Raw genomic sequence first — 16,591 nt, 5'->3', positions numbered from 1 at the left:
GAATTGGGCTGCCACAGCTCCCCAAATAGTCCCACTGTTTTTCCCATCTCCCTTCCTTTGCCCATGCTGTGTCTTCTGTCTGGGAGGCCCTTCCCAGCACCTTGTCTACCTGGAAATTGCCTGCTTGTTATCAAGGCCCAGGTCAAAGACTGCAACCCTTCATAATTTCATTTCTGACAAGAAAGAACATGTGTTAATATGCAGAAGATATATGGTTGGTGTTCTGAATTGAATTGTATCCCCCCAAAATACACTTTGTAAATCCTAACCCCTATTCCTGTGGTTTGGAGCCTTGGTGGCACAGTGGTTAAGAGCTGGGCTGCTAACCAAAAGGTCGGCAGTTCGAATCCACCAGCTGCTCCTTGGAAACCCTATGGGGAAGTTCAACTCTGTCCTATAGGTTCACTATGAGTCAGAATCAACTTGATGGCAACAGGTTTGGGTTTTTTTTTTTCTGTTTATTCCTGTGGCTATAATTCCATCTGGGAATGGGTTTTCTTATGTTAGTGAGATAGTATTAATGTAGGCAGAATCTAAATCAATCTCTTTTGGAATATAAAAGAGATTAAACAAGCAAGTGAGCAGCAGAAATGAAGGAAGAAGCCGCATCACATGAAGGTCACTAGGGAACCAAGGAACAAAGACCTTCCCCCAGAGTCTGCGAGAGAGAAAGCCTTCCCCTTGTGCTGCTACAGTGGAAATACCATAAGTGGGTGGCTTTAACAAACAGAATTTTGTTTTCTCAAGGTTGGGAGGCTAGAAGTCTCAATTCAGAGTGCCAGCTCTAGAGGAAGGCTTTCTGTCTCTGTCAGCTCTGGGGAAGATCCTTGTGTCTTTTCAGCTCCTTGGTGATCCTCCTGTGGCATGGCATCTACTTCCTCCATCTCTGCTTTTTTGCTGCCTGTTTAATCTGATATTTTATATCTCAAAAGAGATTGACTTAAAACACACCCTACACTAATACTGTTCATTAACGTAACAAAGAAAACCATATTCTCAAATGAGATTATAAAGACTGGTATAGTAGAATTTACAACTAGTATTTTTGGGGGACAAAATTCAATCCAGAACATTTCACCCTTTGCCCCCCCTGCAATATCTATGTCCTTCCAACATGCAAAACATATTCGCCCTATCACATCATCCTAAAAGTCTGAGAAAATAATTTTAATTCTCCTGGAATCCGGATTTCTGGCTTTCATGGGATTTGGGGTAACCCAAACAGGCCATTGCCCTTAGCTGCCCTTTTGAACCTTGAGCCTTGAAAAAACTGGTTACTAAAAGTCACTTTTAAGTCAAACAACGGTCTAGATCAACTAGTAATACCATTTTATTTTATGCATTGAAGAAGTCAGTCAGCTTCGGGAAACAGACTCCAAAGATCAGACTGGGAACTATGTTTACGATAAATCAGTAATTATTTTAATTGTTCTTCAAGAAAATGCTGTATGAAAGTCCTTCGTGACCACAGATTTGTTTATCATTTCTGTTCCCACCCTTTTTTCCATGGCAAAGCTGGTAAGATTTTGTATAAAAATTTTGGACGTTTTCTCATCTTTGGAACATTTTTGACACTCCAGTGGAAATGTTACCCCAGTTTGCAAGTCATATATTCAATAAACGTCAATCAATGTCTGTTATTGGCTTAATATGATTTTTCTTTTAACAAGTATTAAATCAACTCCAAGTGCAAAAATCCCATCTTCTGAATCATCTAAATCAAATATAGGTGAGACTTCAGGTGTATTCTATCCTGGGTCAAAATTCCTCTTTATCTGTGAACCTGTGAAATCTAGAATACAAGTTATCGGCTTCCAAAGTACAATGGGGGAACAAGTACAAGGTAAACATTTCCATTACAAATGGGAGAGATTGGAGGGAAAGACGAATAATTGGCACCAAGCAAGTCCAAAACCCAGCAAAACAAATTACATTAGCTCTCAAGGCTTGAAAATAATCCTCTGTTGTCCTGGGTCATCTGGACAATGGCCCCGCCCTCAGACTCTGTGCGTTGGCCATGCCCTCTGGATTCTGGGTGGAGACCCCTCAGCCCTGGGCTTCAACCCTGCCTTCCAGGCTCACTAGGACAGCAACTCTGCACCCTCAGCTTGGAACTGGCCCCATTCTCCTAGTCCATCTTAGTGGCGACCCCGCCCCTTCAGCCACAGTAGGCTCCCTTCTCCTGCCCCTTGGGCATGGAAGCCCTGCCTCCTCCCCTTTGGGCTGCAGCCCCATATTCTTGGCACACCTGAATGGCAACCCTACACTCCAGAACTAAGTTGTGGGAGATCTCACTTTTTGAAACCTAAGAGGCCATGTCTTCGCCCGTTGAAACCTAGGAGGTAGTTGCTCCATCCTTTGAAGCCAAGTCAGCCCTGTCCCCACCCCCCAACAGTTTTGCTGATCTCTGAACTGTTCCAGGGATGGTCCTTTTTTTTTTTAATTGGAGGAAAACAGATGTAGCTCCTTTGGCCTGTTTCCTGCCTGTAGAATTCCAAGAGACAGACAGCTTCCTACCTTTTGTCCTGTATCTATCCCATTCACTCTAAGCTGATGGGTTTTCTGCTGTGGTAGTTGGTTAGATCCATGAGTCACAGGCTTAATTTCTTTAACAAAAGATTGTGTGGCCATGTCCTTGGTGAAAAAAGTTTTGTTTTCATTTAGCACAGTTCATTTTTAAGTCCCATCTGTTTCCTCTCGCGTTTTACTATAAGTGGTGGAGGGTGTTATACATTGAACTGTGTTCCCCAAAAATGTGTGTCAATGTGGCTAGGCCATGATTTCCAGTATTGTGTGATTGTCCACCATTTTGTCATCTGATGTGATTTTCCTATGTGTTGTAAATCCTACCTCTATGATGTTAATAAGCCAGGAATCAATCTAAAAGCTTAGGTTGTATCTGAGTCAATCTCTTTAGAGAAAAAAAAGAGAGAGAAGCAAATAGGGAGACAGGGGGACCTCCTACCACCAAGAAAGCAGAGCGGGAGCAGAGTTTGTCCTTCGAACCTAGGTCCTTGCCCTGAGAAGCTCCTAGACCAGGGGAACATTGATGACAAGGACCTTCCCCTAGAGTCGACAGGGAGAGAAAGCTTTCCCCTGGAGCTGGCACCCTGAACTCAGACTTCTAGCCCCCTAAACTAAGAGAAAGTAGATTTTTCTTTGTTAAAGCCATCCACTTGTGGTATTTCTGTTATAGCAACATTACATAACCAAGACAGAGGGCAATGGGTTTCTCTTTTTGTATGACATTTCTGGCCTTGGTCTTGTAACTCCCACAAAATAATTGGATGGGACTATGCAAATAAGGCATGTAAAACTCTTGTCAGAATGGGCTGGGATATGCAAATAAGGTGCTTGTGGCCCACAAAGGGGTTTGGTCAGTGTTGCAATCCACTAGGCTTAAAAAAAGCCAATCCTAGAGGTTGAGGGGGAACCCCATTACCATCAAGAAAAAGAGCCAGGGGCAGAGTATGTCCTTTGGATCCAGGGTCCCTGCACTGAGAACCTCCTAGACCCAGGAGACAGAAAGCCGTAACACTGAAGAGCTGTAACGCTGGAGGTAGCAGCGGCATGAGAAGGCAGTGGCACAGGATGGCAGCAGCATGGGACTGGCAGACAGCAGCAGTGGGTTTACCAACCCATGGAGTGAAAGAGCTGAGTGCTTTCAGGGAGGAGGCTTCCTGGCAGAGTCGGGTGCCTCCACCCACTTATCTGTAAGCTAAAGAGCTGTAACTCTTGCCCAAATAGCGTACAGGCCAGGCTCAAGCAAGGCCCAACAGCAGAGGCTGAGAAGAACCTGTCTTGATTTAAGAACTGTATCCTGAGATGTTCCCATTACTTCCAAGTTGATCCTGATCCTGAAATGTAACCTGCTATTTCCCTAATAAACCCAAAATTGTCAGTATGGTCTGTGAGTTCTGTGTGGCCATTGCAAATGAATTATCAAACCCAGCAGAGAAGTACAGAGAGAGCGGTAGGGAGTCACAGCTGATGTGAGAATCGGTAAAATGGTTGGAGAGTGGAGGTATGTCTGACCTCCACCCTGTAGGAATCAAATTTGGGCTGATGCGGATCTTTTTTTTTTTTTTTTGATTGTGCTTTAAGTGAAAGTTTACAAATCAAGTCAGTTGCTCATTCAAAAACCTTGCTATGTACTCCTAGCTTCTCTCCCCCTAATGAGACGGCACACTCCTCCTCTTCACCCTGTATTCCCTGTGTCCATTCAACCATGTCCCGTCCCCCTCTGCCTTCTCATCTCGCTCGAGACAGGAGTTGTCCACATTGTCTCATGTGTCCACTTGAGCCAAGAAGCTCACTCCTCACCAATATCATTTTCTGTCTTAGAGTTCAGTCCAATCCCTGTCTGAAGAGTTGGCTTGGGGAATCGTTCCAGTCCTGGGTTGACAAAGGGCCTGGGGACCATGACCTCCGCGGTCCCTCTAGTCTCAGTCAGACCATTAGGTCTGGTCTTTTTACAAGAATTTGAGGTCTGCATCCCACTGTTCTGCTCCATCAGGAATTCTTTGTTGTGTTTCCTGTCAGGGCAGTCATCAGTACTAGCCAGGCACCACCTAGTTCTTCAGGTCTCAGGCTGATGGAATCTCTGGTTTATGTGGCCCTTTCTGTCTCTTGGGCTCATACTTACCTTGTGTCTTTGTTCTTCATTCTCCTTTGCTCCAGGTGGGTTGAGACCAATTGATGCATCTTAGATGGCTGCTTGCTAGCATTTAAGACCTCAGACATCACTCACCAAAGTGGGATGCAGAACCTTTACTTAATACATTTTGTTACGCCGATTGTCTTAGTTATCCAGTGCTGCTGTTAACAAGTGGATGGCTTTAACAAAGAGAGGTTTATTTTCTCACAGTAAAAGGCTAAAAGTCCAAATTCAGGGTGTCAGCTCAGGGGAAGGCTTCCTCTCTGTGTTGGCCTTCTCATCAATCTTCCCCCAGACTAGGAGCTTCTCTGTGCAGGGACCCCCGAGTGCAAAGGATGTGCTCTCCTCCTGGCACTGCTTTCTTGGTGGTATGAGGTCCCCAGCTCTCTGCTTGCTTCCCTTTCCTATTTATCTCTTGAGCGATAAAAGGTGGTGCAGTCCACACCCCAGGGAAACTCCCTTTATGTTGGATCAGGGATGTGACCTGGGTAAGGGTGGTGTTACAATCCCACCATAATTCTTTTCAACAAAAAATTACAATCACAAATGGAGGACAGCCACACAATGCGGGAAATCATGGCCCACCCAAATTGATACACACATTTTTTGGGGGACATAATTCAATCCATGACACCAATTGACCTAGATGTTCCCTGAAACCATGGTCCCCAAACCCCTGTCCGTGCTACTCTGGCCTTCAAAGCATTCGGTTGTATTCAGGAAGCTTCTTTGCTTTTGGTTTAGTCCAGTTGCCCTGACCTCTCCTGTATTGTGTGTCGTCTTTCCCTTCACCTAAAATAGTTCTTGTCTACTACCTAATTAGTGAATACCACACTCCTTCCCTCCCCACCCTCGTAACCATCAAAGAATATTTTCTTCTCTGTTTAAACTTTTTCTTGAGTTCTTATAATAGTGGTCTCATACAATATTTGTCCTTTTGTGACTGACTAATGTCACTCAGCATAATGCCTTCCTGATTCCTCCATGTTATGTTTCACGGATTCATCATTGTTCTTAATCGTTGCATAGTATTCCATTATGTGAATATACCATAATTTATTCATTCATCTGCTGATGGGCACCTTGGTTGCTTCCCTCTTTTTGCTATTGTAAGCAGTGCTGCAGTGAACATGGGTGTGGATATATCTGTTCATGTGAAGGCTCTTATTTCTCTAGGATATATTCCAAGGACTGGAATTGCTGGATCGTATGGTAGTTCTATTTCTAGCTTTTTAAGGAAGCCCTAAATCGATTTCCAAAGTGGTTGTACCATTTTACATTCCCACCAGCAGTGTACAAGTGTTCCAGTCTCTCCACAGCCTCTCCAACATTTATTATTTTGTGTGTTTTGGATTAATGCTAGCCTTGTTGGAGATGGTATCTCATTGTAATTTTGATTTGCATTTCTCTAATGGCTAATGATCACGAGCATTTCCTCATGTATCTGGTAGCCAACTGAATGTCTTGTTTGGTGAGGTGCCTGTTCATATCCTTTGCCCATTTTTTAATTAGGTTATTTGTCTTTTTGTTGTTGAGTTTTTGCTGTATCATGTAGATTTTAGAGATCAGACGCTGATCAGAATTGCCGTAGCCAAAAACTTTTTCCCAGTCCGTAGGTAATCTTTTTACTATTTTGGTGAAGTCTTTGGATGAACATAGGTGTTTGATTTTTAGGAGCTCCCAGTTATCTAGTTTGTCTTCTGGTGTTTGTACATTGTTAGCGATGTTTTGTATACTGTTTACATCATGTATTAGGGCTGCTAGCATTGTCCCTGTTTTTCTTCCATGATCTTTATCATTTTAGATTTTATATCTAGGTCTTTGATCCATTTTGAGTTAGTTTTTGTTCATGGTGTGAGGTATGGGTCTTGTTTCATTTTTTTGCAGATGTATATCCAGTTATGGGAGCACCATTTGTTAAAGAGACTGTCTTTTCCCCATTTAACAGACTTTGAGCCTTTGTCAAATATCAGCTGCTCATATGTGGATTGATATATGTCTGGATTCTCAATTCTGTTCCATTGGTCTATGCATCTGTTGTTGTACAGTACCAGGCTGTTTTGACTACTATGGCAGTATAATAGGTTCTAAAATCAAGTAGTGTGAGGCCTCTCACGTTTTTCTTCTTTTTCTGTAATGCTTTATTTATCCAGGGCCTCTTCCCTTTCCATATGAAGCTGGTGATTTGTTTCTCCATTTCATTAAAAAATGTGATTGGTGTTTGAATCGGAATTGCATCTTATCTACAGATTGCTTTGGGTAGAATAGACATTTTCAAAATGTTGAGTCTTCCTCTCCATGAGCAAGGTATGTTTTTCTGCTTATGCAGGTCTCTTTTGGTTTCTTGCAGTAGTGTCTTCTCGTTTTGTTTGTATAGGTCTTTTACTTCTCTGGTTAGATTTATTCCTAAGCATTTTATTTCTTGGGGGCTACTGGAAATGGTATTGATTTGGTGATTTCCTCTTCGACATTCCCTTTGTTGGTGTAGAGGAATCCAACTGATTTTTTGGCCGTTTATCTTGCATCCTGATACTCTGCTGAACTCTTCTATTAGTTTCAGTAGTTTTCTTGAGGATTCTTTAGGGTTTTCTGTGTGTAAGATCATGTCATCTGCAAATGGAGATACTTTTACTTCTTTGCTGATTTGGATGCCCTTTATTTCTTTATCTAGCCTAATTGCTCTGGTTAGGACCTCCAGCACAATGTTGAATAAGAGTAGTGATAAAGGGCATCCAGCAGCCAAACTCTTAACCAGTGTGCCACCAGGGCTCCTTTTACTGTTAACCCACTGCCGTCGAGTAGATTCTGACTCATAGCGATCCTATACGAGAAAATAGAACTGCCCCCATAGAGTTTCCAAGGAGCGCCTGGCGGATTTGAACTGCCAACCTCTTGGTTAGCAGCCATAGCACTTAACCCCTACGCTACCAGGGTTTCCACCTTTTACTATTAAAAAAAATTTATTTATTTTATTGTTATTTTTTTTTACTATTAGGCACCTTAAAACTCTTCCAGCATTCATTCATTACCCAGTTCCAAAACCTCTTCCATATTTTAGGTGTTTGTTAGAATAGCATCCAACTCTCAGTTATCAAATTCTGTCTTAGTTATCTAGTGCTGTTATAACAGAAATACCATGAGTGGGTGGCTTTAACAAACAGAAATTTGTTTTCTCACTGTTTGGGAAGCTAGAAGTCTGAATTCAGGATAACAGTGGGCGGTAGGGGACGACTGTCCATCTCTGTCAGCTCTGTGGGAAGGTCTTTGTCTTTATTCAGCTTCTTTCCTTGGCTCCTTGGTGATCTTCATGTGGCATGGCTTCTATCTTCCCCCATCTCTTTTTTGCTGCTTGCTTAATCTGCTCTTTTATATCTTAAAAAAGATTGAAAACATGCCCTACACTAATGCTGCCTCATTAACATAAGAAAAAAATCCTATTTCCAAATGGGATTATAACCACAGGTATGGTAGGATTTACAACACATATTTTGGGGGAACACAATTCAATCCATAACACCTTCCCACCCTCTCCTCCAGGGCCCAGTCTCCTGGCACTCCCCCTGTGGACTTCTCCAATCCTGCAGGGCAGTCCTGGTCACCAGGGTCACTGTCCTGTCCACCTGAGCTGGAATCCTCTCTGTCTCCTCTGGACATCCCCAGGAGTTTGGCTGGTGTCTGGTTTTCCAGGGGTCCCTAGCAGAAGATGGGCTGCACCCATCTTCTGCATCTCTTGAAGCCAGGACAGTTTCTTTGTATTGCCCCATTATTCTGGGCAAACTTCTTACGCTGAGCAGTGACCTATGATTTGTGAAATGAGAAGCCAACATGAGACACTATTATTATCCCTGTTTTAAAGATTAGGTGATGGAGGCCCCAGAGAGAGTAGGGAACTTTTCCGAGGTCACACTGCCAGGGAAGTGGTGGAGCTGAAATTTGCACCAGGCTGTCCTGGCTTCAAGAGCTACATTTAAGCCCCACACTATCCTGCCCCTCTCTAGCTGCATGTGAGGTGTTTGTCTGGCTGCCAGCATTTGTACCAACCTGAGTCTGGGGTTGGGTAGGGGAAAATTAAGACCTTCTATGGTGGCACAGTGGTAAAGAGCTTGGCTGCTAACCAAAAGGTCAGCAGTTTGAATCCACCGGCCTCTCCTTGGAAGCTCTATGGGGCTGTTCTACTTTGTCCTATAGGGTCACTATGAGTCAGAATCACCTCGACAGCAATAGGTTTTTTATACTGCAGTTGGAGCCCTAGTGGCTCAGTGGTTAAGAGCTCAGTTGCTAGCCAAAAGGTCAGCAGTTCAAATCCACCAGTCAGTCCTTGAAAACCTTATGGGGCAGTTCTACTCTTTCTCATAGGGCCACTATGAGTTGGAGTTGACTCAAGGGCAGTGTCTTTTTTTTTTTTTTTGGCATACTGCAGATCGCCATACAATTCTCATTCATTTGTGCATTCTACAGACATTCTCTGATGCCTGCTCAGAACTTGGCCCCATGCAGGGGTGGTTGGGGACACAGGGCTGCAATGGCTCTGCCTGGGCTCTGCCATTGGGAGGCTCACAGACTGAAGGAAGAGGCACTCCATACACTGACACAGATACTGAAATTGATGGCCTTACTATTGCAGCAGCTCAGACCCAGCTAAGGGAGACAATCCCATTTTAGAAAAGAGGCCATAGAAACAGCAACGAGCCTGAGATTAATGTGTTGTTTTATTGCAAGAAACCCAGACATTTTAAGAAAAAATCATTTTAAATTAAAAAACAAATCTAACAATATACCAACCAACCAGACATCTCCTAAAGTAGCATGAAGGGGCTCCAGGAAATATACAGGGGCTTTTCCTATGGTAGGACTAAAGAAACTACTATTCAAATAAATTGGGAACCATGTAAATTTTTAATTGACACAGGTGCTACCTTAGCTGCTTTGAACCCCACAGGTTTGCAAAAGCCCATGTCCTGGGGTAATAAAACCTCAAAAATAGTGGGGGCTACTAACCAAGAATGAAATGCAATGCTTGAAGATACATATTCTAGGCATTGGTGAGCTGAGATGGACTGGTATTGGCCATTTTGAATTGGACAGTCATATAGTCTACTACGCTGGGAATGACAAATTGAAGAGTACCGACATTGCATTCATTGTCAAAAAGAACATTTCAAGATCTATCCTGAAGTACAATGCTGTCAGAGATAGGATAATACCCATATACCTACAAGGAAAACTAGTTAATATGACTACTATTCAAATTTACACACTACACACTACTGCCAAAGATGAAGAAATTGAAGATTTATACCAACTGCTGAAGTCTGAAATTAATCAAAGATGCATTGATAATTACTGGTGATTGAAATATGAAAGTTGGAAACAAAGAAGAAGGATCAGTAGTTGGAAAATATGGTCTTGGTGATGGAAATGATGCCAGAGATAGCATGATAAAATTTTGCAAGACCAACGACCTATTCATTGGAAATAGCTTTTTTCAACAACATAGACAGTGACTATACACATGGACCATGCCGGATGGAATACATGGGAATCAAATTGACTACATCTATGGGAAGAGAGGATGGAGAAGCTCAATGTTATCACTCAGAACAAGGCCACTGGTTGACTCCAGAACAGACCATCAATTACTCATATGAAAATTCAAGTTGAAGCTGAAGAAAATTAAAACAAGTCCATGAGACCAAAGCACTACTTGAGTATATTCCACCTGAATTTAGAGACCATGTCAAGAATAGATTTGACACATTGAACACTGTCTTTTAGGCTGGGTTGTCTAGAGAAGCAAAACTAGTAAAGCGTATACATACATACATACAAAAAAAACCCAAACCATATATATATATATATATATATATTATGTATACATAAGTACATATATAAACATATGGGAAACCCTGGTGGCATAGTGGTTAAGTGCTATGGCTGCTAACCAAGAAGTCAGCAGTTCAAATCCACCAGGAGCTCCTTGGAAACTCTATTGGGCAGTTCTACTCTGTCCTATAGTGTCGCTATAAGCGGAATAAACTCAACGACAGTGGGTTATACACACACACACACACACACACACACACATATATATATATATATACACACCAAACCCATTGCCGTCGAGTCAATTCTGACTCATCGTGACCCTATATATAGAGATTTATATCAAGGGAACGGCTCACACAATTTTAGAGGCTGAAACATCCCAAGTCCATGTATCAGGATAGAGGCTTCTCTCAATTCACGTAGCCATAAGGGCTGGCAAACACAAGATTGGCTCCCACTCTCAGGCTGTGAAGATCAAGGAATTCCAAGATCTGCAGATAAGCTGATAGGTCAAGTCCTGAGAGCCAGAGGTCAGACAAACAGGAGGCAGCTTCAGGATTCCAATCCCAAGATCTGCAGATAACCTGATAGCTCAAGTCCTAAGAGCCGGAGGTCAGATGAACAGAAGGCAGAGCAGGAACCAGAGTGAGCAAAAAAGCCAGAACATCTGCTTATATTTGGATACAGGACACACCCCCTAGGGGAATTCCTTTCAATTGATTGGCTACTCACAGCAGATTCGATCATGGGCATGATCACGTATAAACACTGAGAATCATGGCCCAGCCAAGCTGACAATCTTAACCATCACAAACACTAATGACTGAAGACCATATGAGTTGTGAGACGACATGAAGGACATCATACATGAAGAAAGCAAAAGGTCATTAAAAAGACAGGAAAGAGGGAGGCGGGGCCAAGATGGTGAAGTAGTCAGATGCTTCCGGTGGTCCCTCTTACAACAAAGACCTGAAAAAACAAGTGAATCGATGATATATGACAATCTGGGAGCCCTGAACATCAAAGGCAAAGTTGAGGAACCAGACTAAGTGGAAGGGGGAGGGAGATACAGTTCAGAAGTAGAGAGGTGTTGCCAGAACTGACTGGGCGGGAACCGGTACCCTGAAGGCTGGATTGGCTGAAGAGCACAGCGAGGCAAGCAGTGGTGCTCAGGACAGGTTTTCTACATCTGGAGAGACCAAGTGGCAGAGAATCTGCTCAACCCTCCAGAACCACCAAGAAGAAGCCTTCAATCGGCAAATGATAATTACATGAATCTGACCTGTCACATGGATCAAAAACCACCCCATTTAGGAAGAACCTCTCTCCTGCTCCCTCCCTCCTCTGCACTGGGTCCTCAGACCAGATGGCTTCAGCAATTGCCCATTACTGCTTCTCCTGGGCTGGAAGTAGGGTTCGTCACATGCCCTGAGCCATTCTCCCAGCCTGGGAGAGGAAACAAATTAACAGACAGAAAAAAATAATCTGCCAGCTCCTTTAAACCAGGAACTCAGGGCAGGTACAGCTCCTTTGTCTAGGCACGGGGATAAGGGGTCTGTGGACTTTGAATGCCTTTCACCTCCGCGTAGACTTGTTTGGGCCCATTCCAACACTGTAGGCCCTCATCAGCACAGTACGACAGGGTATATTCCTGAAGCCTAACTTCACTGCATCAGCTATATGATGGAGTGGCAGGTTTGTGACATTTGACACCACTCTGCCCAGTAAACAGGGTTCTCACCTACCCACATCAGCGGCCTGAGGACAGGTGGCTCCAACCAAGCCACCTAGCAAACTGCAACAGGGGCCCAAGAATAAGTGGTGCCTCCCAGTCCTTACAGCCAACAGCACTGGGTGCCCATAGCTGGCTTCAAAACCCACCCACCCAGACACTCAGGGGCAGCTGTCAGCCCCCTCCCTTGCTCAGGGCATGACTCCCTACTGGAGCCAGACACCTCTGCCTACTCCAATCACCCCTTCCCACCTGTGAATGTAGGGAAGAGCCTGTACCACACACATAGTGACTGACAATCTGGATACTTGAGCTGAATCCATATAAGAAATGTAAAAGGACTCCTGGGCTCACATACCTAGTAACAAATCTAACCACCTAGTGACAGGATGTTAGAGTTTCAAAGACACCAATAATCAAACTAGCTCACATGAGCAGCCTATTTGGGTGTATCAAAACAGAACAAGAAGCTAGGACACAGTAAGCAAACATAAAATAAATAAATAACTTATTGATGGCTCAATGACAACAGTCAATATCAAATCACATAAATAGGGAGACCATGATGTCTTCAGGAAGCTCCCAAAACAAAGAATCAAGAAATCTTCCAGAGGAAGGGAATTTCTTGGAATTACCAGAAGTAGAATATAAAAGATTAATATACAGAACTCTTCAAGAGATCAGAAAGGAGATCAGGCAAAACATAGAACAAGCCCAGGAACGGAACACATAGATAAAGCAATAGAGGAACTTAAAGAGATTATAGAAGAGCACAATGACAAGTTTAAAAGGCTGCAAGAATTCATAGAGAGACAGCAAACAGAAATCCAGAAGATTAACAATAAAATTTCAGAATTAGACAACTCAATAGAAAGACAGGGAGCTGAATTGAGGCAATGAAAGTCAGAATTAGTGAGACTAAAGATAAAGCACTTGACACCAACTTATTTGAGGAGAAATCAGATAAAGGAATTTTAAAAAATGAAGAAACCCTAAGAATTATGTGGGACTCTATCAAGAGGAATAACATATGAGTGATTGGAGCACCAGAACAGAGAGGGAAAACAGAAAATACAGATAGAATTGTTGAAGATTTGTTGGCAGAAAACTTCCCTGATATTGTGAAAGATGAGAAGATAGCTATCCAAGATGCTCAACGAACCCCACACAAGGTAGATCCCAAAAGAAAGTCACCAAAACATATTATAGTCAAAGTTGCAAAAACCAAAGATAAAGAGAGAATTTAAGAGGGGCTAACAAAAAGTCACCTACAAAGGAGAGTCAACAACTAAGCTCGGACTACTAAGCAGAAACCATGCAGGCAAGAAGACAATGGGAAGACATATATAAAGCCTTGAAGGAAAAAAATTGCCAGCCAAGAAATATATATCTAGCAAAACTGTCTCTCAAATATGATGGCAAAATTAGGGCATTTCCAGATAAACAGAAGTCTAGGGAATTTGCAAAAACCAAAGCAAAATTATCAGAAATACTAAAGGAGTCCTCCGGTTAGAATATCAATAACATCAGACAACAACCCAAGCCTAGAACACAGGACAGAGCAACCAGATAGAAACACAGATAGGGAAGTCACAAAAATAAATCAAAGCTGAAAATAGGGAAACAGAGATGTTAACATGTAAAAGATGACAACATTAAAACAAAAAAGAGGGACTAAAACAAATGCAGTCATAGATCTTTCATATAGAGAGGAAGTCAAGGTGATATAAAGAAATAAAACATTGGTTTAAACTTAAAAAAATCGGGGTAAATGTTAAGGTAACCACAAAGGAAACTAACTATCCTACACATGAAAATATGAAACAAGAAAAACATAAAGACTCAGGAAATACAAAATCAGCAGCAATGAAAAAGATGAAAAAAAGAAAATAAAGAAAAAAGACTCAGCACAGAAAATTAACTGGAACAAAGAAACTGTCAACAACACACAAAAAAGACATCAAACTCATACCTATCGATAATTGTGTTGAACATAAATGGACTAAATGCACCAATAAAGAGACAGAGAATGGCAGAACAGATTTTAAAAAAACACCATCCATCTACATGCTGCCTAAAGAGACACACTTTAGTCTTAAAGACACAAACTAAAAATCAAAGGATGGAAAAAAATATATAAACCAAACAACAATCAAAAAAGAGCAGGAATGGCAATATTAATCTCTGACAAAATCAGCTTTAAAGAAAATACACCACAAAGGATAAGGGAAGACACTACATAATGATTAAAGGGTTAAGACACCAGCAGGACATAACCATAAAAAATATTTACACACCCAACAACACGGTTCCAAAATACATAAAACAAACTCTAACAGCATTGAAAAGAGAGATAGACAGCTCCACAATAAGAGTAGGAGACTTCAACACACCACTTTCCGTGAAGGACAGAACATCCAGAAAGAAGCTCAATAAAGACACGGAAGATCTAAATGCCACAATCAACCAGCTTGACCTCATAGACATATACAGAACACTCCACCCAACAGCAGCCAACTATACTTTCTTTTCCAACACACATGGAACATTCTCCAGAATAGACCACATATTACGCCATAAAGCAAGACTTAACAGAATCCAAAACATCAAAATATTACAAAGCATCTTTTCTGATAAAAAAGTAGAAATCGATAACAGAAAAAGCAAGGAAAAGAAAGTCCAACACATGGAAACTGAACAACACCTTGCTCAGAAACTACTGGGTTATAGAAGAAATTAAGGATGAATAACAAAATTCACAGAATCAAATGAGAATGAAAACACATACTACCAGGACCTTTGGGACACAGCAAAAGCAGTGTCCAGAGGTCAGCTTATAGCAATAAATGCACACATCCAAAAAGAAGAAAGGGCCAAAATCAAAACATTAACCTTACAACTTGAACAAATAGAAAGAGAGCAGCAAAAGGAGCCATAGGGCACCAGAAGAAAGCAAATAATGGATATTAGAGCAGAATTAAATGAAACAGAAAATAGAAAAACAATTGAAAGTGTTAACAGGATCAAAAGCTGGTTCTTTGAAAAGATCAACAAAATGGAGAAACCATTGGCCAAACTGACAAAAGAAAAACAGGAGAGGGAACAAATAACCCGCATAAGAAATGAGATGGGAGATATCACAACAGACCTAACTGAAATTAAAAGAATTTTAACAGAATACTACGAAAAATTGTACTCTAACAAATTTAAAAAATCTAAAGAAAATGGACAAATTTCTAGAAACACGCTACCTACCTAGATGAACACAAACAAAGGAAGAACAACTAAATAACCCCATAACAAAGAAGAGATTGAAAAGGTAATTAAAAAGCTCCCAACACAAAAAAGCCCGGGCCCTGATGGTTTCACTGGGGAATTCTACAAAACATTCGGAGAAGAGTTAACACCACTACTACTAAAGGTATTTCAGAGCATAGAAAAGGATGGAATACTCCCAAACTCATTCTATCAAGCAAGCATAACCTTGATACCAAAACCAGGTAAAGACACCACAAAAAAAGAAAATTACAGACCAATATCCCTCATGAATATAGACGCAAAAATCCTCAACACAATTCTAGACAATAGAATTCAAGAACATATCAAAAAAATAATTCACCATGACCAAGTGGGATTCATATCAGGTATGCAGAGATGGTTCAACATTAGGAAAAGAATCAATGTAATCCATCACATAAATAAAACAAAAGACAAGAACCACATGATCTTATCAATTGATGCAGAAAAGATATTTGACAAAGTCCAACACCCATTCATGATAAAACTCTCAGCAAAATAGGAACAGAAGGGAAATTCCTGAACATAATAAAGGGCATTTACACAAAGCCAACATCCAATATCATCCTAAATGAAGAGAGTCTGAAAGCATTCCCCTTGAGAACAGGAGAAACCCCAAGAGCATGCTCCCCAGACATACTTTTAGCTCAGTAATGAAGTCATTCCTGAGGTTTCACCCTTCAGCCAAAGATTAGACAGGCCCATAAAACAAAATGAGACTAAATGGGCACACCAGCCCAGGGACAAGAACTAGAAGGCAGGAAGGAACAGAAAAGCTGGTAATAGGGAACCCAAGGTCAAGAAGGGGAGAGTGTTGACATGTCATGGGGGTGGCAACCAATGTCACAAAACAATATGTGTACTAATTATTTAATGAGAAGCTAGTTTTTCTGTAAACCTTCATCTAACATACAATTAAAAAATATTTTAAAAAAGCAAAGAGGGAGGACATATTACAAAGACAATAATAAAAAGAGTGTGGCACCAGAAATCAATGGTGAAAGGATGGAATCTTTAATATACGGTGTTGGGAAAATTCGCTCACTGTATGTAGGAAAATGGAGCTAGATACTTACCTT

Source organism: Loxodonta africana, chromosome X (genome assembly GCF_030014295.1).
Source record: "Loxodonta africana isolate mLoxAfr1 chromosome X, mLoxAfr1.hap2, whole genome shotgun sequence".
Classification (NCBI taxonomy): Eukaryota; Metazoa; Chordata; class Mammalia; order Proboscidea; family Elephantidae; genus Loxodonta; species Loxodonta africana.
The sequence above is the reverse complement of the archived record's forward strand: the minus strand, read 5'-3'. Positions refer to the sequence as shown.